Below are 6,014 nucleotides of genomic sequence, written 5' to 3'. Positions count from 1 at the left end.
AGAACCACATCCACCAAGACAGAAAGTACCTGGAATTTCTTTTATAAGTGACAGCTGTGATTTTTCCCTAAATCCTCTTCTTTATTTTCTGTTATTTAGTTATTTATCTTGACCTTAGGGCATAGCAATCTTGTGACGAGATGTCCCATAATAGTGGAAATCTTGGGGGTATTAGAAGGAAAAAACGTGAATTAGTTAGCAGGGCACATTCTAGATTGCTCAATGCCCTTTCTAGTCAGTTGGCATCCTGTATTAGGACACCAGAGAGAGAGAGAGAGAGAGGTGAGGGATAAAATTGTTTTTATTCGTGTTAGAATATACTCAGGATGTCCCTAGGCATAAGTAATGGTTATTAAGTGATGATTGCTTGAGGCTGGTAAGAATCATCAGTGGAAAATAAAGGTAAGTTTGATATTTAGATTTAGTTGGTACCAGATATTGATTAATAAATGTAAGTTTTTTGGAATGACGAGGTCACCAGCGATTTTATGACGTACCTGTCCTGACTGACACACGGTTACTTTGAAGACAAGAATTAAGACTGGAGATTTCTTTACAGGGTCCAAGACAGCCATTGTGCATTTAATAGATTAGATATTAATAGACAACAGGAGTGGATTTGCTTACAGAAAGTTGAAAAGTAGAACTAATAGTCTAAAAATTAGTTATTAGAGAGCACAGTAGGTACAGACAGAGACAGAAAGTAGACAGGTGAACCTGGCAAATCAAGTGAATCAAGAAACAGATATAGACAGGAAGAAAGAAAGAAATGTTAGCCAAGTTAAAGTAAATGAAGAAACTGACTTTGAAGAAATGATAGCCAGTGAGATGATAATAATTTATTGTTACTTATATAGACAGATAGCTGTCAGGGATTTTTGACTGGACAGTAAACAAGAAGGTCTTGGAAGACAAGAAAAAACTGTAAGCAGCAGAAAATAATGACTAAATAAACAAACAGACAGATAATTCATGGCTAAATAGACAGAGAATTGATGGACTAAGAGACAGAGAAATGATTTGTGAACAAAAAGATGGACTTTCAGTAATGATAATTGGTGTTCACTCAGACATTAGGGACTTTTTGGACTTTCAGATAGAAGGACAAGACGCTGGACTTATGAGAAGACAGACATTTGGACTTGGGAGGAGGGCTACAGAAGGTAAGGCCTTGTTGATTGACTGGAAGATGTTGAAAAGAGACTTTTGGCTGGATGGAAACAGACTGACTTCTGACTGAGTGAAAAAGGACAGTGACTTTTGACTGACTGAAAACAGATTGTGAATTCTTACTGAATGAAAAAGGACAGTGACTTTTGACTGAATGGAAACGGACTGTGACTTCTGACTGAATGGAAACAGACAATTGCTTTTGACTGACTGAAAACAGATTGTGAATTCTTACTGAATGAAAAAGGACAGTGACTTTTGACTGAATGGAAACAGACTGTGACTTCTGACTGAATGGTAAAGGACAGTGACTTTTGACTGAATGGAAACAGGCTGTGACTTCTGACTGAATGAAAAATGACAGTGACTTTTGACTGAATGGAAACAGACTGTGACTTCTGACTGAATGAAAAAGGACAGTGACTTTTGACTGACTGAAAACAGATTGTGAATTCTTACTGAATGAAAAATGACAGTGACTTTTGACTGAATGGAAACAGGCTGTGACTTCTGAGTGAAAAAGGACAGTGACTTTTGACTGAATGGAAACAGACTGTGACTTTTGACTGAATGAAAAATGACAGTGACTTTTGACTAAATGGAAACAGACTATGACTTCTGACTGAGTGAAAAATGACAGTGACTTTGACTGAATGGAAACAGACTGTGACACTTGACTGAATGGAGAAGGATATTGACTTTTGACTGAATGGAGACAGACTGTGATTCTTGACTGAATGAAAAAGGACAGTGACTTTTAATTGAATGGAAACAGACTGTGAATTCTTACAGAATGAAAAAGGACATTGACTTTTGACTGACTGAAAACAGACTGTGACTTCTGACTGAATGAAGTCAGACAGTGACTGAATGGAAAGAGATGGTGACTTCTAACTGAATGAAGGTCCAAAGTGACTTTTGACAAAATGGAAACAGAAAATTAATTCTGATTGAATGAAAAAGTAAAGTGACTTTTGACTGAATGGAAACAATTAATGACTTCTGACTGGATGAAGATGGACAATGACTCTTGACTAATTGCAAACGGACAGTGACTTTCGACTGAAAGACAATGGACAGTGACTTCTGACTGAATGAAAATGGACAGTGATTTTTGACTGAATGGAAATAGACAATAACTTGTGCCTAAATGAAAACGGATAGTGACTTTTGACTGAATGAAGACAGAGAGTGACTTTAGACTGACTGACTTTTGACTGGCTGAAAACGGACAATGACCTTTGACTTAATGAAGACAGACAATGACTTTAGACTGAATGAAGATATACTGTGGCTTAGGCTGAATGAAAACTGACAGTGATTTCTGGTTGACTGAAGACTGACAGTGACTTTTGACTGATTGAAGACTGACAGTGACTTTTGACTGATTGAAGACTGACAGTGACTGTTGACTGAATGAAAATTAACAGTGATTTCTGGCTGAATGAAAATGGGCAGTGACTTTTGACTTGATGTAAACAGACATTGACTTCTGACTGAAATTGATGGACAGTGACTTCTAACTGAATGGAATGGCCGATGGCTTTTGACTGAGTGGAAATAGACAGTGACTTTTGAATGAATAGAAACATGCTGATTCTGACTGAATGAAAACGAACAGTGGCTTTGGACTGAATGGAGACAGGCAGTGACTTTGGACTAAGTGAAGACTGGCAGGGACTTTTGACTGAAAGGAGACAACGACTTCTGACTGAATGAAGATGAACAGTGACTTCTGACTGAAGCTGACGGACAGTGACTTCTGACTGAAACTGATGAACAGTGGCTTTTGACTGAATGAAAAAGGACAGTGAATTTTGACAGAATGAACACAAAAAGACATCTGAATGAATGAGACCAGACAGAGACCTCTGAATGAAACAAGACTTCTGCATCAAAACAGACAGAGATCTGTGAATGACTGACAGACAGAGGGACTTCTGAATGACAAAGACCCTTGACAGAAGACCAACAGAGATTTCTGAGTTAATGAAGAAGAGACAGGTAATAATTATTTATGCTAATTATATACAGAATGTTCTAAACCACAGATGACATAAATTCACTGACCATCAGATAAAAAAAATAGAATATTGGTACCTGAGACTAAGAAATGAATAAGAATACATCTAGAATTTAGTAGACAGACTTATAAATAGATTTTATGGATCAACTAGCAGACATACATGAATTGCTTGATAGTTAATAGAAGACATATGGGACTTAACAAGCTACATATGTAGTTTTCAAGTCCCATTTGTCTTCTATTAACCATCAAGCAATTCATTCCTATTCAATTCTTAGCCCCAACTACCAATATTTTTTTTTATTTAAGTCATTGTGGTTTAGAATTTCAGTATATAATTTGTAGGCAGACATTAACAATTGCCAAAATAGTAGACAGGCTTATTTTAACTGACAGACCTTTTGGACTTAGTAAATCAATATACAGACTGATGACTTACAAGCGAATAGACAGTAATCAGACACTTGGGAATGGAAAGAATTAGATTTAGAATTAGATTTATGACTTAACAAAAAAATATTTGACAAACTTTATGGTTGATTGCAAAATGATTTCTTACTATTTGATAAACAACTGGACTTTGCAGACTTATATTGGCGACTTGAAATAGGTAGACATTGGGTACTTATAATTGAGTAGACTGACAATAGGGACTTTTGTTGTACCAAACTGACAGTAGGGATATGCAAGCTAGTAGACTGACATTAGGGATATATAAAGCTAGTAGATTGACATCAGGGATATAATAAGGTAGTAGACTGACATTAGGGATATATAAGCTAGTAGACTGACAGTAGGGATATGTAAGCTAGTAGACTGACATTAGGGATATATAACCTAGTAGACTGACATTAGGGATATGTAAGCTAGTAGACTGACATTAGGGATATATAAGCTAGTAGACTGACGTTAGGGATATGTAAGCTAGTAGACTGACATTAGGGATATATAAGCTAGTAGACTGACGTTAGGGATATGTAAGCTAGTAGACTGACATTAGGGATATATAACCTAGTAGACTGACGTTAGGGATATGTAAGCTAGTAGACTGACATTAGGGATATATAAGCTAGTAGACTGACGTTAGGGATATGTAAGCTAGTAGACTGACGTTAGGGATATATAAGCTAGTAGACTGACGTTAGGGATATATAAGCTAGTAGACTGACATTAGGGATATATAAGCTAGTAGACTGACGTTAGGGATATATAAGCTAGTAGACTGACAGTTGGGACTTGAGCATTAGCAGACTGACATATTAGGGACTTGAGTATTAGAAAACTGACAATAGAGAATTATGCATTAGTAGACTTACATTACAGACTTGTGCATTAGCAGACTGACACTAGAGACTTATACATTAGCAGAATGACAATAGGAACTTGAGTATTAGCAGACTGACATTTCAGACTTACGCATTAGCAGAACTGACTTTAGAGACTTATGTTTCAGCAAGACTGACATTACAGACTTACACATTAGCAGACTGACTGTGGGTATTATACATTAGTGGACTGACATTAGGGACTTTGCATTATTAGACTGACATTAAGGACTTGTACAGTAGCAGACTGACATTAGAGGCCTGGTATTAACAGACTGACATTAGGGTGCATTAACAGATTGACATTAGCGAAACATGCAGAAGTAGATTTACATTGCAGATTTATGCATTAGTAGACTGACTAGAGACTAATACAATTGCAGACTGATATTATGGACTTGAAAAATTAGCAGACTGACATTTGATACCTGTGATTTACTCGTCAGAAATTGAGGACTTACAAATGAACCGACATAAATTGAGGACTTATAAATGGGTAGACAAGGTTAAGACTTACAAATGCATAGACATAAATTGAGGACTTACAAATGCATAGACTTAAATTTAGAACTTACAAATGCATAGACATAAATTGAGGACTTACAAATGCATAGACATAAATTTAGGACTTACAGTGCATAGACATAAATTGAGGACTTATAAATGGGTAGACAAGGTTAAGACTTACAAATGCATAGACATAAATTGAGGACTTACAAGCATAGACATAAATTGAGGACTTACAAATGCATAGACATAAATTTAGGACTTACAAATGCATAGACATAAATTGAGGACTTACAAATGCATAGACATAAATTTAGAACTTACAAATGCATAGACATAAATTGAGGACTTATAGATGTACAGACATAAATTGAGGACTTACAAATGCATAGACAAACTTAGGACTTACAAATGCATAGACATAAATTGAGGACTTACAAATGCATAGACATAAATTAAGACTTACAAATGCACAGACATATATTGAAGACCTACAAATGCATAGACATAAATTGAGGACTTACAAATGCATAGACGTAAATTGAGGACTTACAAATGCACAGACCTAAATTGCAGACTTACAAATGCATAGACATAAATTGAGGACTTGCAAATGCATAGACATGAATTTGGGACTTACAAATGCATAGATATAATCGGGGACTTACAAATGCATAGACATAAATTGAGGACTTGCAAATGCATAGACATAAATTTAGGACTTACAAATGCATAAACATAAATTGAGGACTTGCAAATGCATATTCATAAATTTAGGACTTACAAATGCACAGACATAAATTGAGGACTTACAAATGCATATTCATAAATTTAGGACTTACAAATGCACAGACATAAATTGAGAACTTACAAATGCATAGACATAAATTGATAACTTACAAATGCATAGACATAAATTTAGGACTTACAAATGCATAGACATAAATTGAGAACTTACAAATGCATAGACATAAATTGAGGACTTA

The 6,014-nt window shown here is 35.6% G+C and overlaps 1 protein-coding gene across 2 annotated transcripts in view; it reads left to right on the top strand.

The window, feature by feature from the left end:
- The window catches only part of LOC136830330 (uncharacterized), an 85,525-nt gene that overhangs the window by 2,241 nt on the left and 77,270 nt on the right, over positions 1-6,014 (top strand). The window lies entirely within an intron of this gene.

Source organism: Macrobrachium rosenbergii, chromosome 46 (assembly GCF_040412425.1).
Source record: "Macrobrachium rosenbergii isolate ZJJX-2024 chromosome 46, ASM4041242v1, whole genome shotgun sequence".
NCBI classification, from domain to species: domain Eukaryota; kingdom Metazoa; phylum Arthropoda; class Malacostraca; order Decapoda; family Palaemonidae; genus Macrobrachium; species Macrobrachium rosenbergii.
This window is presented reverse-complemented; position numbering and strand designations above follow the sequence as displayed.